The sequence below is a fragment of the Pecten maximus genome, chromosome 5 (assembly GCF_902652985.1).
Source record: "Pecten maximus chromosome 5, xPecMax1.1, whole genome shotgun sequence".
NCBI classification, from domain to species: domain Eukaryota; kingdom Metazoa; phylum Mollusca; class Bivalvia; order Pectinida; family Pectinidae; genus Pecten; species Pecten maximus.
In genome coordinates, this window is record NC_047019.1 from 8,167,391 (window position 1) to 8,182,999 (window position 15,609).

A 15,609-nucleotide genomic window follows, 5' to 3' on the forward strand; every position below is an offset into this window, starting at 1 on the left:
AAACGACGAAGAATAACGTCAATCTAACCAAACCTGATACATCACATAACAGATTGTAACTTACCTTTTCCCGTGAGTAGGACATTTACCTTTTCCCGTGAGTAGGACATTTACTAAGTGCAGACGTCGAAGACCACCATTCAATTTTCGTTCCACCCCAGTTTGACTCAACTATCCGATCGGATATTTGAATTGTGACGATAATCGTTTCCCAAATAACCAACATACAGCCGAAAATCGGCCGAAGTTTGCTGAAAAAGATGTATGGAGCATTACTTTGATATACATTTTTCTGTATTTAACATCTCAAAGCTGACTCGCTTTTCACTAACATTAAAACATACTCTAGCATACCATTCTATGCTAAAAAAAATAATTTCACTGCTGTTTAATTCTTCATGCCTTAAAAAGCGACCTATTCGGAAATAAACTGTCTGCTACTTTTGACAGGGAAGTGAAAAGTATGTTTCTCCCTGTCAAAAAGTTCATAATGTGAGTGTAGTTTGCCATTCTCCGTTAATGTCCTATGAAGCATTGAGGGGAGTTTGGCCTGGATGGGCAGTATTACACTCAATACATGCACGACGATATCGATATGAGAAAGAGGACAATTTGAGACAATATCGGGAGTTTTGAAACAGACATCTAAAATTTGTTCTGTTTTAATCTGAGTTACTTATATTCTGTTTTGAAACTTCATTATAATGTCCGCATGATATCACTATATAAAAATACTATAGGTAATACAACATACATACCACATTATGTATTTTACCTCCAGTTGGAACAGACCACGGAGAAGTCGTGCAGTTCAAAACTTGAACTTGAATATACGGATATTGGACGCCTCTACGTACTCCGCGGAAGAGTTCACGAGCTATTGAACCGAAAAATATTCCAGTAACTATTGTTTCGCCGTCTGTTCAGGTAACATTGGGAAAACAAGAAACAATGCTCTACGCTACTACCCATTGGAGCATCTATGATCTTAATCGTCATTTTTCCAAAAAAAAAAAAATACATATAATGCCGTCGTCTTTCGCTGATTTTATTGGCGTGCTGTCGCATTTCAATATGGCGTTATCATTTCATTAATCCTTTTCTGACTATTTGTCGTTTTCATTCGTCATGAGGCATTCATAGCACACACCTAAAATATATATATTGTTAAAGATCCTTCTCACAAGCCAACAGAAATAACAATTTAAAGTTAGGATTTATAAAACATATATGATCTTGCAGGCTTTTAAATACCACAATATGGTATTCAAAAGTAGGACTTAACATTGTTTGTTGAAGACTCTTTGTAGTTTCTGACAATATGTGAGTACGACCACCACTCATGAATGATGAACGATAAGAAAACTTTAAAATTGACGTTACACATGTGCAGTATGAAAACAATTCACTGATTCTTACCTCACCCATGTTGAATTCCATGTTACTCTGTCCGGAGCACACCCACACGTCACCAAACATGACGTCATGTGGAGTTATTGTCTCTTTACTTGACTTCGCTGAAATGGTATACGGCCCGTAGGTGGAACCAATGACAGTTACTTTTGCTATCCATGTTATAAACCCAGAGGAATTGTATGTATGAGTTGCATCACCAACCGTATGGCCGTTCAAGTATAACTGGACTTTTTTTTCTCTTGAGGTGCGAGGCTGTTCCCCACACGACAGCTCCCTGTGCACCTTGCTGCAATACCATATGGTCACTATAGTAGGAGGCAAATTTAAATGTTGAGCTGCCCACTGGTAAAAGTAAAAGCATACGATATACAGATAATTTAACTGTTTCCAACCATACTTGCGTATGTCATAAATAAAATGTATAAAATGCTCTAAGTCGCTGAAAACAGACATGAATGTTTGATTTGTCATAATATACACTATATATAAGTCGCTGAAAACAGACTTGAATGTTTGATTTGTCATAATATACACTATATATATTTGATATATATATATACAACAATACAATGGCTCAGATTAAGTATTGTACAATTAACTAAAAGGTATTCAAGCAAACTTGGAAACGATGATTTTTGGTTTAGTTTGGTTTATTTTGTTTAACGTCCTATTAACAGGTAAGGTCATTTAAGGACGGCATCCCGTGCGTGCGACATGCATGCGTGTGTTGAGTGCGTATGTGTGTTTTGGGAGGCTGCGGTATGTTCGTGTTAAGTCTCCTTGTGATAGGCCGGAACTTTTGCCGATTTATAGTGCTACCTCACTGAAGCATACTGCCGAATACACCCAGCAGCACACCCCACCCGGTCACATTATACTGACAACGGGCGAACCAGTCGTCCCACTCCTTGTATGCTGAGCGCTAAGCAGGAGCAGCAACTACCATTTTTAAAGACTCTGGTATGTATCGGCTAGGGGACAGAACCCAAAGCCTTCCTCACAGGGGCGAACGCTCAACTAAAGACCAAAAGTGAGGCAGTGTCAAGGGAGACGTTAGGAAGAAAAACGTTGTAAAGAAAGAAGAGAAAAGATAAGATCCCAAATTTAGTCGCCTCTTACGATCATGCAATGGGGGCAGCAGGTACAATTCTACATTTGCATTGTTCTCAACATCTCCAAATGGTTTTTTATGTAGTGTTACTGAAATGGTTTCTTAGAATATTGTCAGTTACTTTTCCGTCTGAACTTTAAAATGTAATTACTTTAGCACTTTATAAACACCCAATGATCAACTGTACTTACAGCCAGCCACATAATAAAATGCCAGACAAAACAGCACCCAGTGGTTCCCATCCATGCCTTTAATATGTTATGACGAGGTTATGAAGTGTCGATGTACAGGTATGAATTTCCCTCTCTTATCTCTACACACATACTTACAGACTAATCGCCTTGACCTTTGATTCAGACCCATGAATACCCCTTTACAAAAGCAAAAGTACAGTTTATTTGTTATAGACGGCTTTTAAAAAGATTTTATTCCTGCTACATGCGATAACTTCGGATGGTTATACTGGTTCTCATGGTAGCTAAAATATCATATCTGATGATACCTTTACATAGGATTTTTTAACAGACACCGTAAATGTAAAATATTGAATTTTATTCCACTAATGCCATTTAACCTGGGGCGTTCCTATCGACTGCGACAGTCAGAAATCGATTGAGACGTCATAATAAGACAATGACGTAATGGCTTAATAAAAGGGTCTTCTTGTGATTAAGTCCTTCACATTTTCTGTTGTAAGTTTTAAAAGTCATTTCATGGAAAGATCTTACATCGGTTATCATTTAATATACAATTTTATGAAACGCGCAACAAAGTTTTAATTTTTGCTTACAGCACGCAAAAAGAATAGAGGCCATAAAATATTACAAGAATTTCTCTAATTTTTGAGCTGCTTTCTGCAAATGCATACTAAATGAAGAAGGATTTTAATTTTAGTTTTTTTTTTATCTTTATTTATTGCTACAGTACCGTTTTGCGGTCCCACCCCTGAAGCCCTCCTTTGCCATATTATTCTACAGACTAGATTTCCTCAAAAATTTCATTCGTTCAGGATACTTCAAAGGAATTAGCTCAATTTACCCTATCGAACCCCACCCCTGCGGCCCCAGGAGATTGAGGTAAATCATCAATTGATTAACCCCCCCTCCCCCTACACCCACGGACGCTTCAGACAAGATTTAGTCAAAATCCGCTTATCGGTTTATGAGTAGTGGGGATTTATATATATATATATATATATATATAAACGAACGGACGGACGACGCACGTGGGCTACATTTATCTTGGTCGTTTGAAGCATGTGAGCTAAAAACTATATAAATGTACATTACAATTATTTCGTCAATGTTTGACATTCTTATTAATGTTCGCCACTAGATCAGGTGATCCATTTGATAAACTTCAGTATCTTGCCTTGCGATTTGGATAACGAAGTAAAAAATATATGTATAAACTTAACCGGTACGTCAATTTTAGACTTTGGTTGGTTTATTTTGTTTAATGTCCAATTAACTGGCAACGATGTGCCAGGTTTTTGAGGTGGAGGAACGCCTGCGTACCTGCCCTGCAGGTAGGTCGTAAGAATTGTACCTGCTGTCCCCATTGCATGATCGTAAGAGGCGACTAAATTCGGGATCTTATCTTTTCTCTTCTTTCTGCACAACCTTCTTCCTAATGTCTCCATTGACAATGCCTCACTTTCGGCCTTTAGTTGAGCGTTCGCCGCTGTGAGGAAGGTTTTGGGTTCTGTCCCCTAGCCGAGACATACCAGAGTCTTTAAAAATGGTATTTGCTGCTCCTGCTTAGCACTCAGCATATTAGGAGTGGGACGACTGGTTCGCCCGTTGCCAGTATAATGTGACCGGATGGGGTGTGCTGCTGGATGTCTTCGGCAGTATGCTTCAGTGAGGTAGCACTATAAATCGGCAAAAGTTTAGGCCTATCACAAGGAGATTTAACACGAACATATCGAAGACTCCCAAAACACATATACGCACTCGCCACACGCATGCATGTCGCACGCACGGGAGGCCGTCCTTAAATGACCTTGCTCAGGGGCCGCGGTGGCCGAGTGGTTAAGGTGTCCCGACACTTTAACACTAGCCCTCCACCTGTGGGTTTCGAGTTCGAAACCTACGTGGGGCAGTTTCCAGGTACTGACTGTAGGCCGGTGGTTTTTCTCCGGGTACTCCGGCTTTCCTCCACCTCCAAAATCTGGCACGTCCTTAAATGACCCTGGCTGTTAATAGGACGTTAAACAAAAACAAACCAAACAAACCAAATCCCGTGTTTGCGATATGCATGCGTGTGGTAAGTGCGTATGTGTGTTTTTGGAGGCTGTGGTATGTTCGTGTTAAGTCTCCTTGTGATAGGCCAAGGGAGATTTTACGAACGAAGGATCTAGTGAACGGGGCAAGAACACACCAAATAAATGATGTAATTGTTAAATGTGCGAGTAACCAACGACGTGACAATGCATTCGGTCAAATTCGTTAACAATAAAGTAGGGGAGGTCCCGTGGCGTATGTTGTAACATCATTACAGATCGCATGAGCTAATGTACATTACATTTCATGCACTTAGACCTGAGACTCAGTTTTGAAGTACGTTTGGGATGTATTAATTGGTATGCAAGGGTTTTATTCTGCTATGTTCACGTTCATTCAAGTTTAATTTAATTATTGTTGGGAAAATTTAATTACGGCTTGCTTCGTTATGTTGCTCTCGAGTCAGATGCAATTCATCATGTCTGTACTTAAGTACCGAACTTTAATGAGACTCCGCATACTACTAATTTATGACATAAGTGTTTTGCACTTTTTAGAATCTGTTGCACTAAAATGTCAGTCAATATATTTCTACAAACGCCGGTAGTAGATATTTGGGTTTTAAAACTATCCAAAGAATTCTTCTAATTACAAATCAATTTTGATTTTTTTTTAGTAACTATATGGAGTTCTATGTCCTTGAAACAGCCAAGGCCATGTAATAACAGGTTTCCAGGGAGTCATCAGTAGAATCAATTGAAACAAAGAAAAGAAGAAAAAAGAAAAAAAAAACTGAAACAGGGTTGAGAATCCTCGTTTGTTCAGAGGCTAACCGGTAATCAAATGCTTGGAACGTGTTATATATAATTCAAGGTCAAATAACGACGTTGTCTCCACGGTTGCCCAGCTTCATTTCGAGAACCTCTGATCCTGTCAAAAAAGGTCATGGTTACTCGTCTCCTAATGATTGCAGATATTCTGCTTGCAACTGGTACACACTTAATAATTTAGACCTCTGAGAACTCAAACAAACATGATTTTGGTTTAGTTTGTTTTAATTTGTTTAACGTCCTATCAACAGCTAAGATCATTTTAGGACGGCCTCCTGTGCGTGCGGTATGTATGCGTGTGTGTGAAGTGGGTATGTGTGTTTTGGGAGGCTGTGTTATGTTTGTGTTAAATCTCCTTGTGATAGGCCGGAATTTTTGCCGATTTATAGTGCTATCTCACTGTAGCATACTGCCGAAGACACCCAACAGGACAACCTACCCGGTCACATTATACTGACAACGGGCGAACCAGTCGTCCAACTACTTATAAGCTGAAAGGTAAGCAGGAGCAGCAACTACCATTTTTAAAGACAGTTTTACTGAAATATTAAATATTATTCCTAGAATATAATTAAATTGATCATAATGAAGACAACTTGTTATTTTTTGTATTAGTAAGTTTATGTTAGGTAGCAACATAGTTAATTGATCCTGTACGATTACTTTCCTTTGTTTGGTAGTCTTTTCATATTTGCAGTTAGAGTTATCGCCCTTTGCAGTTCCTGATATTGGTAGCCATTTTTAGCCTGTGAGAAACAAATGCCCTTCCATCCTCCCAATTTAGATGGAAATCTGGGTCTGCTGTGGTTTTTTCCATTGTATGTGTGCAGGGTTCACTATGGAAACGTCAAGGCTTCGACCACAGACCATGAGGTGGCAGAGTCTCTCTTGAGATTACTGCTACATGTTTTATGAACTTTGCCTTTATTAGCTCGCGTGGTTGAAGTCATTTGCCACATAATCATAACAGTAAGCAAAATAATAAACCCAACATAAAATGTTTATTTTTTTATGTTATTTGTTTGAGTTGTCTTCTAATCGATAACAGTAAATGTCATACAAATCGAATCTCCGTTTTTTTGTACTTTTCTTTTTGTTTTTATTACAAACATAACGAATTCATCATTCACTAGCCAATTCAAGCATTTTTTAGGGAAAATAATAAAGGGAAATAACCGTCCTATCAACAGCTATATCAATATAAGGACACTTTAAAATAAAACAGTCTATACAAAGTGATGAGAAATGACATGCTTATCATCAATGTAAGTAATGACGGCAAATAATCTCGTTTTATTATTTGATCTGATAGATAACGAAATTAATAATTAAATGCCTAGATGACTATAATATATATAACGCCACTGGCTTTACATTTGTATGTGTGAACTGACGGACCTTTACATTAGATCTTTCAACAATGGTAATCGGTTGCAAAAACTAGCATTCCAGAATATACATTAGGATTGTATTATTTTGCAATGTTTAACTTTGCATTTACAGCTAAGGTAAAATAAGGATGACCTCGAGCTCCCCTGAATGCGAGATGAATGCGCGTGGTGAACGTTTGGTTTGGTTTGGTTTATTTTGTTTAACGTCCTATCAACAGCTAAGGTCATTTAAGGACGGCCTCCCGTGCGTGCGACATGCATGCGTGTGGTGAGTGCGTATGTGCGTTTTGCGAGGCTGCGGTATGTTCATGTTAAATCTCCTTGTGATAGGCCGGAACTTTCCGGAACATTGTCAAGGGAGACATTAGAAAGAAGAAAGTTGTTAAGAAAGAAGAGAAAATATAAGATCCCAAATTTAGTCGCCTCTTACGATTATGCAATGGGGGCAGCAGGTACAATAGCAGAGTTCCGAGTTCCACCGGAACAGAGCTCGGTTTTCAATGTTTACATTGCCAAGAACACTCATTCGTACGTTTTATCTGATTATCTACATTTTCGTCTCAACTGCCTTCACTATGGCTGATCAACTGGATTTTCAACATTGGTTGGTACCTGATTTGAAGCAGTTTCTACAGGACAGACGCGTTTTTAGGTCATCTGACCCAAAGGGTCAGGATGACCTATAGTCATCGTGCTTCGTCCGTCGTCGTCCGCCGTGCGCCGTGCGCCGTCCGTAAACTTTTTCTTTCAAAACGCTACTCCTCCTTAACGCTTGGGTGGATTACTTCCAAATTTGGTTTGAAGCATCATTGGGGGAGGGCAATCATATTTTATATAAATGAGGCTGGTCTGACCCCTGGGGCCAGAAGGGCGGGGCGCCGAAAAGGGAACTTAGGTGAATATTGCTATAAAATCCTACTCCTCCTTTACCCTTGGGTGGAATACAACTAAATTTGGTTGGAAACATCATTGGGGGAGGGCGGTCATATTTTATATAAATGAAGTTGGTGTGACCCCTGGGGCCTGAGGGGCGGGGCCCCAAAAGGGGAACTTTGATGAAATTTTGCTATAAAATCCTACTCCTCCTTAACCCTTTGGTGGATTTCAACCAGATATTGTGTGAAACATCATTTGGGGAGGGTGATCATATTTTATATAAATGAGGCTGGTGTGACCCCTAGGGCCTGAGGGGCGGGGCCCCAAATGGGGAACTTTGATGAAATTTTGCTATAAAATCCTACTCCTCCTTAACCCTTTAGTGGATTTCAACCAGATATGTTGTGAAACATCATTTGGGGAGGGCGGTCATATTTTATATAAATGAGGCTAGTGTGACCCCTGGGGCCTGAGGGGCGGGGCCCCAAATGGGGAACTTTGATGAAATTTTGCTATAAAATCCTACTCCTCCTTAACCCTTTGGTGGATTTCAACCAGATATTGTGTGAAACATCATTGGGGGAGGGTGGTCATATTTTATATAAATGAGGCTGGTGTGGCCCCTGGGGCCTGAGGGGCGGGGCCCCAAATGGGGAACTTTTATGAAATTTTGCTATAAAATCCTACTCCTCCTCAACCCTTTGGTGGATTTCAACCAGATATTGTGTGAAACATCATTGGGGGAGGGTGGTCATATTTTATATAAATTAGGCTGGTGTGGCCACTGGGGCCAGAAGGGCAGGGCCCCAAAAGGGGAACTTTGATGAAATTTTGCTTTACAATACTACTCCTCCTAACCCCCATAGTGAATTATTACCAAATTTGGTGTGAAACATCATTGGAGGAGGACAATCATATTTTATATAAATGAGGCTGGTTTGACCCCTAGGGCCAGAGGGGCGGGGCCCCAAAAGGGGAACTTTGGTGAATTTTTGCTATAAATCCTACTTCTCTCTAACCCTTTGGTGGATTAATACGAAATATGGTGTGAAACATCCTTTGGGAAGGGTGGTCATATTTTATATAAACGAGGCTAGTGAGACCCCTGGGGCCTTAGGGGCAGGGCCCCAAAAGGGGAACTTTGGTGAATATTTTCTGTTAAATCCTAATCCTCCCTAACCTTTTTGGTGGATTACAACCTAATTTGATGTGAAATATAAGGTGACGGCAATCATATTTTTTAATGAGACAGGTTTGACCCCTGGGGAAAAAAAGATGGGGCAAAAGGAGCGCTTAGGTTAAACATTTCTTTAAAATGCAATTCCTCCTTAATGCCTTAATTGATTACAACTATATTTAGCATGAAACATCATTGGGGAAAGGCAATCCTAATTGATATAAATGAGTCTTGTCTGACCCATTGGGACACAGAGGGGCATGCCCCAAAAATGGGAACTTGGCTAAAATTTTGCTTTATGATGCTGCTCTTCCTGGACAAGCTAAATGGATAAAAACCAAATTTGATCTAAAACATAACTGGCTGCGATAAATGATTTATGGTAATAATGCTGGATTGAGGGGTGTGTCCCTGCTGTAAGTGTAAGTGTTTGTCAGATGACCGTTAAGGCCCATGGGCCTCTTGTTTGCTCTTTTTTCAAGAAAAGAACACTTAGGTTGTGTGGTCTCGCAAGTGAACTTGGTATCTCGACTACGAATGATTACGAACAGAGGGATATCCACTGATGAGACGTTAGTTTTACCTCAGGTAAAGACGGATTTGTGTAACGGAACGGAGAGAGACTGCGTGACTACAAACAGGACAATGGCTTCAGACTACATCTCGCCAACCAGAAAGACAATGCTATCATTTCTAATAAGATGAATATGTATCGGTATGTCAAAGGGACATGTTTGCAAAAGACAAGACAGCTATATTTGGTTTGGTTTGGTTTATTTTGTTTAACGTCCTATTAACAGTTAAGGTAATTTAAGGACGGCCTCCCATGTGTGCGACATGCATGCGTGTGGTGAGTGCGTATGTGTGTTTTGGGAGGCTGCGGTATGTTCGTGTTAAGTCTCCTTGTGATAGGCCGGAACTTTTGCCGATTTAAAGTGCTACCTCACTGAAGCATACTACCGAAGACACCCAGCAGCACACCCCACCCGGTCACATTATACTGACAACGGGCGAACCAGTCGTCCCACTCCTAATATGCTGAGCGCCAAGCAGAAGCAGCAACTACCATTTTTAAAGACTCTGGTATGTCTCGGCCAGGGGACAGATAACAAAGCCTTCCTCACAGGGGCGAACGCTCAACTAAAGGCCAAAAATGAGGCCTTGTCAAGGGAGACATTAGGAAGAAGAAAGTTGTCAAGAAAGAAGAGAAAAGATAAGATCCCAAATTTAGTCGCCTCTTACGATCATGCAATGGGGGCAGCAGGTACAAATTCTAACGCCCTACCTGCAGGGCAGCTAGACAGTACAACCCTACGAAGTATGGCTTATCCTTATTGATGCAGGAGATATCTATTCCGGAGGCTGCACATGTGTTGTGTAAGTAGATATGTATGGTAGAACATAGAGATTTTTTAATAGAAATCATAATGTCCTGCTTTACTTATTGTCCATCCGATAAAATGTCATGGTTATATATATCGCAATACTTATATTGTAATTCAGTAAATTTAATCATCACCAATACTCTACTGCTAATTATGATATCTTCTTCATATACATTGATGATCATTAGGACGAGAGCTTTATTAAATCTTATTATACATAAGTAAAACAAATTTATATTTATTTTTTTATCTTTCAGTGACAACGGAACTTGTAAACACTGTGTGGCTCTGCTGTTTGCCCTTGCAAGCTTTTGTGAGCGACACAAGAATCGAGGTACAGATGTTGCTTGTGCTTGGGACAAGCCAAGGAGAGAGACAGCACCTATGCTGATCTTGACACCATGTGGCTCCATCACAACCCGCTCCCACCACTCCAACTCATGTATCATATACTCCATCTGTAAGTGTTGTTCAGGGCCAAGGGAACATTGAAAATGAGTTTAAATCTCTGTGTAAAGATACAAGTGCACTCATTCTTCAAACATTGTATTCTGAAGGAGATGGTGTTGATATTGAAGTTTAACCTACACTTACCGATACCATTAAGTCATCAGGTGATGAAGATGAAGTGAATTACTGAAGGTGTTTGATTTTGATACTATTCATAAAACTGAAGGCAGAATTTGAATCCTGAATGGTTTGTTCATAGGAAAGGTAGAGTGACAGCTTCTAATTTCTTCTCTGTTCTGCACTGTAAGAACACTGACAGTGATGCAAACTACATTTCCAAGAATACCATGGGGAGGACACCAGACAACTCTCATCTTCCTGCCATTTCTTTCGGAAGAGAAAATGAATGTGTTGAGCGAGTATTTTGATCAATACCAGAAGAAACATTCAAAAACAACCCTTGATCTCTGTGGTCTCAGGTCTGTTCATTGATGAGGACTATCCATTTTTAGGAGCATCATCAGATGGACTTATCAGTTGTAAGTGATGTGGAAAGGGACTTTTTGAAATTAAATGCTCTTTTCTACATCCCAAAGGAGGTTTGCTCAGATGCACACTATCATGTATACTTAGATGAAAATTGTGATGTATGCCTAAAGCCTTCTTCACCTTGGTATGCTCAAATTCAGGGACAGTTAAGAGTATGTGGTAGGAAATGGTGTGATTTCATTTTCTTCACCGAGAAGGGCTATGCAGTGGACAGGATACATTTTGATGAGAAGTTTTATTGGAAAGAAGGTAGGAAGTGGTTAGACTTCAATATTGATGAAAACACTATGTTGTGTTCTGTGTGTGCGAGTGTATACGGGACAGGGAAAGCTCCCGGGAGAGGAACAAATACTTTTATTTCTGGCTGTTTTAATGCCCGTGTGTCCGCCGTAACAGACCACGAGTTCAGTTCTGCTCACAAAAGGGCAATGGATGTATCAAAGGCAAATGAAAATATCCGAGCACCGGAACCCCCTGTGAATGTTCCGGCTGTTAAAGTGTTGTTATCATTGAAACAGGCAACTAGGCACCGGATGATTTATCTTCGTTTTGGAGGAGACTGTCAGTGGTGTTTTGGAGGAGACTGTCGGTGGTGTTTTGGAGCAGACTGTCGGTGATAGTTTGGAGGAAATTGGTGACATTGATGAGGACTTAATTGCCCAGTTAAATGGTGTTTTTGGCAAAGATGATGACAGGGACCTTGATGATTTTTGCGAAGATTTTCAAACAGAAGATGATAACTGGAACAAGATCATGATGATTTCGAGAGCTTGTTAACTTGAGTAAAATTGATTCTATGGCATATCATGTCTTCATTTTATTCATTTTAGTGTAAAAATATAGCTTATCAAGTGAAATAATTTGGTCTGGTAATATTTTTATTTTACCCGACCAAAATGTCTGGTAAAGATTGGTTTGGTCTGGTAATACTTCAGCTTTTACCAGACCGAATGTCCTGTAAAAAAATACATTTCGCGTGGACTGTTATGAAGGACACTTAGGACATGGTTTGCCTATTGGAGTATTGCTATGTTAAAGTACATTAACAAAAGTAAAGTACATATGGTATGTACTATGTGACACAGACAGGTGTAGTAAAATGTGTATGTACAGTACTTTGTACATGTACTTTAAGTTTAAGCAGTAAGATATAATATGATATAAATCATTGTCTTTTTGCTTTACAGAATGAATGATAACAATTCATCGATAGGATTGCTACAGTGTTTAATATGATTCTTAATTGCGCCACGTTATTAAGACACACAGGCCATACATTTTTTCAACAAGACACATGATTACAATTATGTGAAACTGTCTTTGTAAATGCTAGTTAATGTATTGAATATATACGTTATTAATCAGACTTAGTTTACATGTGATCAAACAGAGAACTAAGAAAAACATTAAACTATGAAATTGATTTCTTTGTTTGTATCTATTTCGTGAAAGAAATGTTGAAGAACAATACAGTAGTGTAGACATTAAACTGACTGAGTATTTTATATCGGTGACAGTTATACATCATGTAATTTAAGTAAAATTCTGACATACATATTCTTAATGCCATGATGTCAAATATACCAACACTATAATGGAGAAAAGTCTGGTTATCAATTAATAAGTGGTTACCGTAAATTGCGCAAGATAACACACACTTTATCGCAATTTGATTTGCTACTGTTTTTAAACTGAGTGGCATTGTATTCGACAGCAAATGAAAAGTCTTCAACCTTTCAATAGCTTGCTCTACATGTATACGAAGGTGAGCAATTTGTTAAGTCTTAATTATGTCATTATTATTTAATCCTTTTCATTTCCCCCACTTACATTTCCTAGTAAAAGGGGGATAACAAGTTTAGCACCTCTTTCCAGTAACAAGTCACGAATCAGGAAGCGGCAGTCTGCCACAACCTCATCTCCTGGTCTGATATGGTCCAGAAAACCACTATCCTTGATGAATTGATGTATCTCTCAGAAACATTACCACCTCATAACTCTACTATTTGACACTCCAAAGATATCTGCCACAAAAATGTTAATATTGCTAATCGTAACCGCACTAAAGTTAATATAATTTCCTCATAGCGCCCTAAGCGGGATAGTTTTCTTTTTGGGCCAGGTTTCATCAAGTAAGGATCTCTCTGGTATGTTGTCTCTGCTGCAGAATCTTGAATAGACCAGTACTTTAGTGTTGGTGATGACTTGTCAAGTATATCTGTAGATATAGTAAACAAATGGAGGAACTAATGTTCAAATTAACTGATATTTTAAATACAATACATGACTGTAATACATATATGAGTCTACTACCAATGGAGTTTAGTACATCAGATCCAGGTGTGAACACAGGTAGACATTATATATGTACAAAACAAAGGTGTAGGTGGATACTGTATACGGTACCACATATAAAATAATTCGTTGGTCCAGTGGATAATTTCATTGCAAAATGTTTTCCGTTTTTGTTTATATTGTATATTTTGTTTACATATGACTTGCCGTATGTGGAGTAAGAACGGATGACCATGACGTCGCCGTTTCTGTTCCCTATCGGTTATCGTCAGCATCACTGCTAGCCTCGCTTTATATTCGTCTTTTATCGGCGGCACTGGTAGATCTTTCGTGAACAGGCTGTTTAAAATTGTTATAATGAAACAGTGATGGATAGGGGTTACTTTCTGTGGGTTGGCCATCGATGAAATGCCTAGAACAAATTTAAAGGCGCTGGTAAGCTGGTGGATCATAATCCTGGCGACGGAGTAGCTCCAGCCACCGTCTCCTACCTTTTGGGTCTTTTTTTTTTGGTCGGAAAAGGAAAGAACTGAATGTCCCGCATATATCCATATGTTCCTAGCTTCTTATTATCACTGAAACATCCCTCTGCGGCACAATAATACCGCGTTTGTTTGGCCTACATGACATTTAAAATTTCCGCGTAACCAAACAATGCCAAACGGAAGTACCTGGGGCCTAAATTTTTGCTAAATCACGTGACAGGAGTGACTAGAATTCGAAAATAATACGGTTTCAGGAAGAACTCGGAACCCTGCTATTCTTACTCCCTACTAGGGGCGCGTTTTTTATTCTCAAACATGTTTGAGGTCTCAACCACTTTTTATTTTATGGTTAAGAAAATGTGGTTATTGGCTGAGGAAATCTTTAACCACAAAAATACCTTGGTTAAGCAATGAAAGTCGACCGGAAATAAAGTTCTTTCGCGCGGATATATAAACAAACGGCTTTTTTTTCTGTAAAATGGCGGACATGCAAAAAATGGTTGAGATGGAACTAGGGGGTGATCGAGGAACTTTTATAGTTTACCTCAATGCAAATGATGCCAAGATGGCAAATGAAGGTGAGAAGTAAAGAAATCACGACATAATTAAGTTGACCCATACCATTACATGATGTAATACTATATAATTACTCACCTCGTCTGTAAGGTCACAAGATACACACGGTCTGCTAACGATGTTGGCGAGCTAGCTTCCCGAGGGGCGGAGCTAAGCAGTGATATATTCTCGCTGTTTGGGAAGTCACTGTAACTGTACAATATTCCCCCGTCCCTCAACCGAGTATCAAGCTCTCACACCAACTCAATATACAAATCATCCATTCGTTATTTGTTATAAATAAGCCTATGTGATTGACGGGCCGTCTAGACAATGATGTCGCATAATATGTAAGGCCTCATATGATAGGCCTATCGTCGTCTGAGGCATAACCGACTCTCAAATAGGCCTTATTATACCAAAATGCGTTTGATTTTCCTTAACTATACGCATAAGCTATATTTTGAATCATTTACTGGTGAAATGAACTAATGCACGGCTAAAATGACTTTTGAACGGTCACGTGCGGACTATTGAACACCCGTGACGTCAGGTATGGCGCGACTTTTACTTTTAAAGTAGATCGAAGCAGGTTAGGATTTGTTAATGTTGTTTAGCTTTTTAATTATCAGATTTGCACCCTTTAAGTATTTTTTTTAATTCACGGAATTCACGTGATAAATTTGATCTATCATTAACAAAAAATGTAAGATAAATAAAAAGAATCAGTGATTAAAAGTATGTTATAAAACAAGTATATCATGGGTGTTTGTGCAATAGTTCAGAATATTTAACCCTCGGTACTGGTAATCTTTTTTTACCGATCTTCTATTGCACTCGGCCTGCGGCTTCGTACAATAGAAG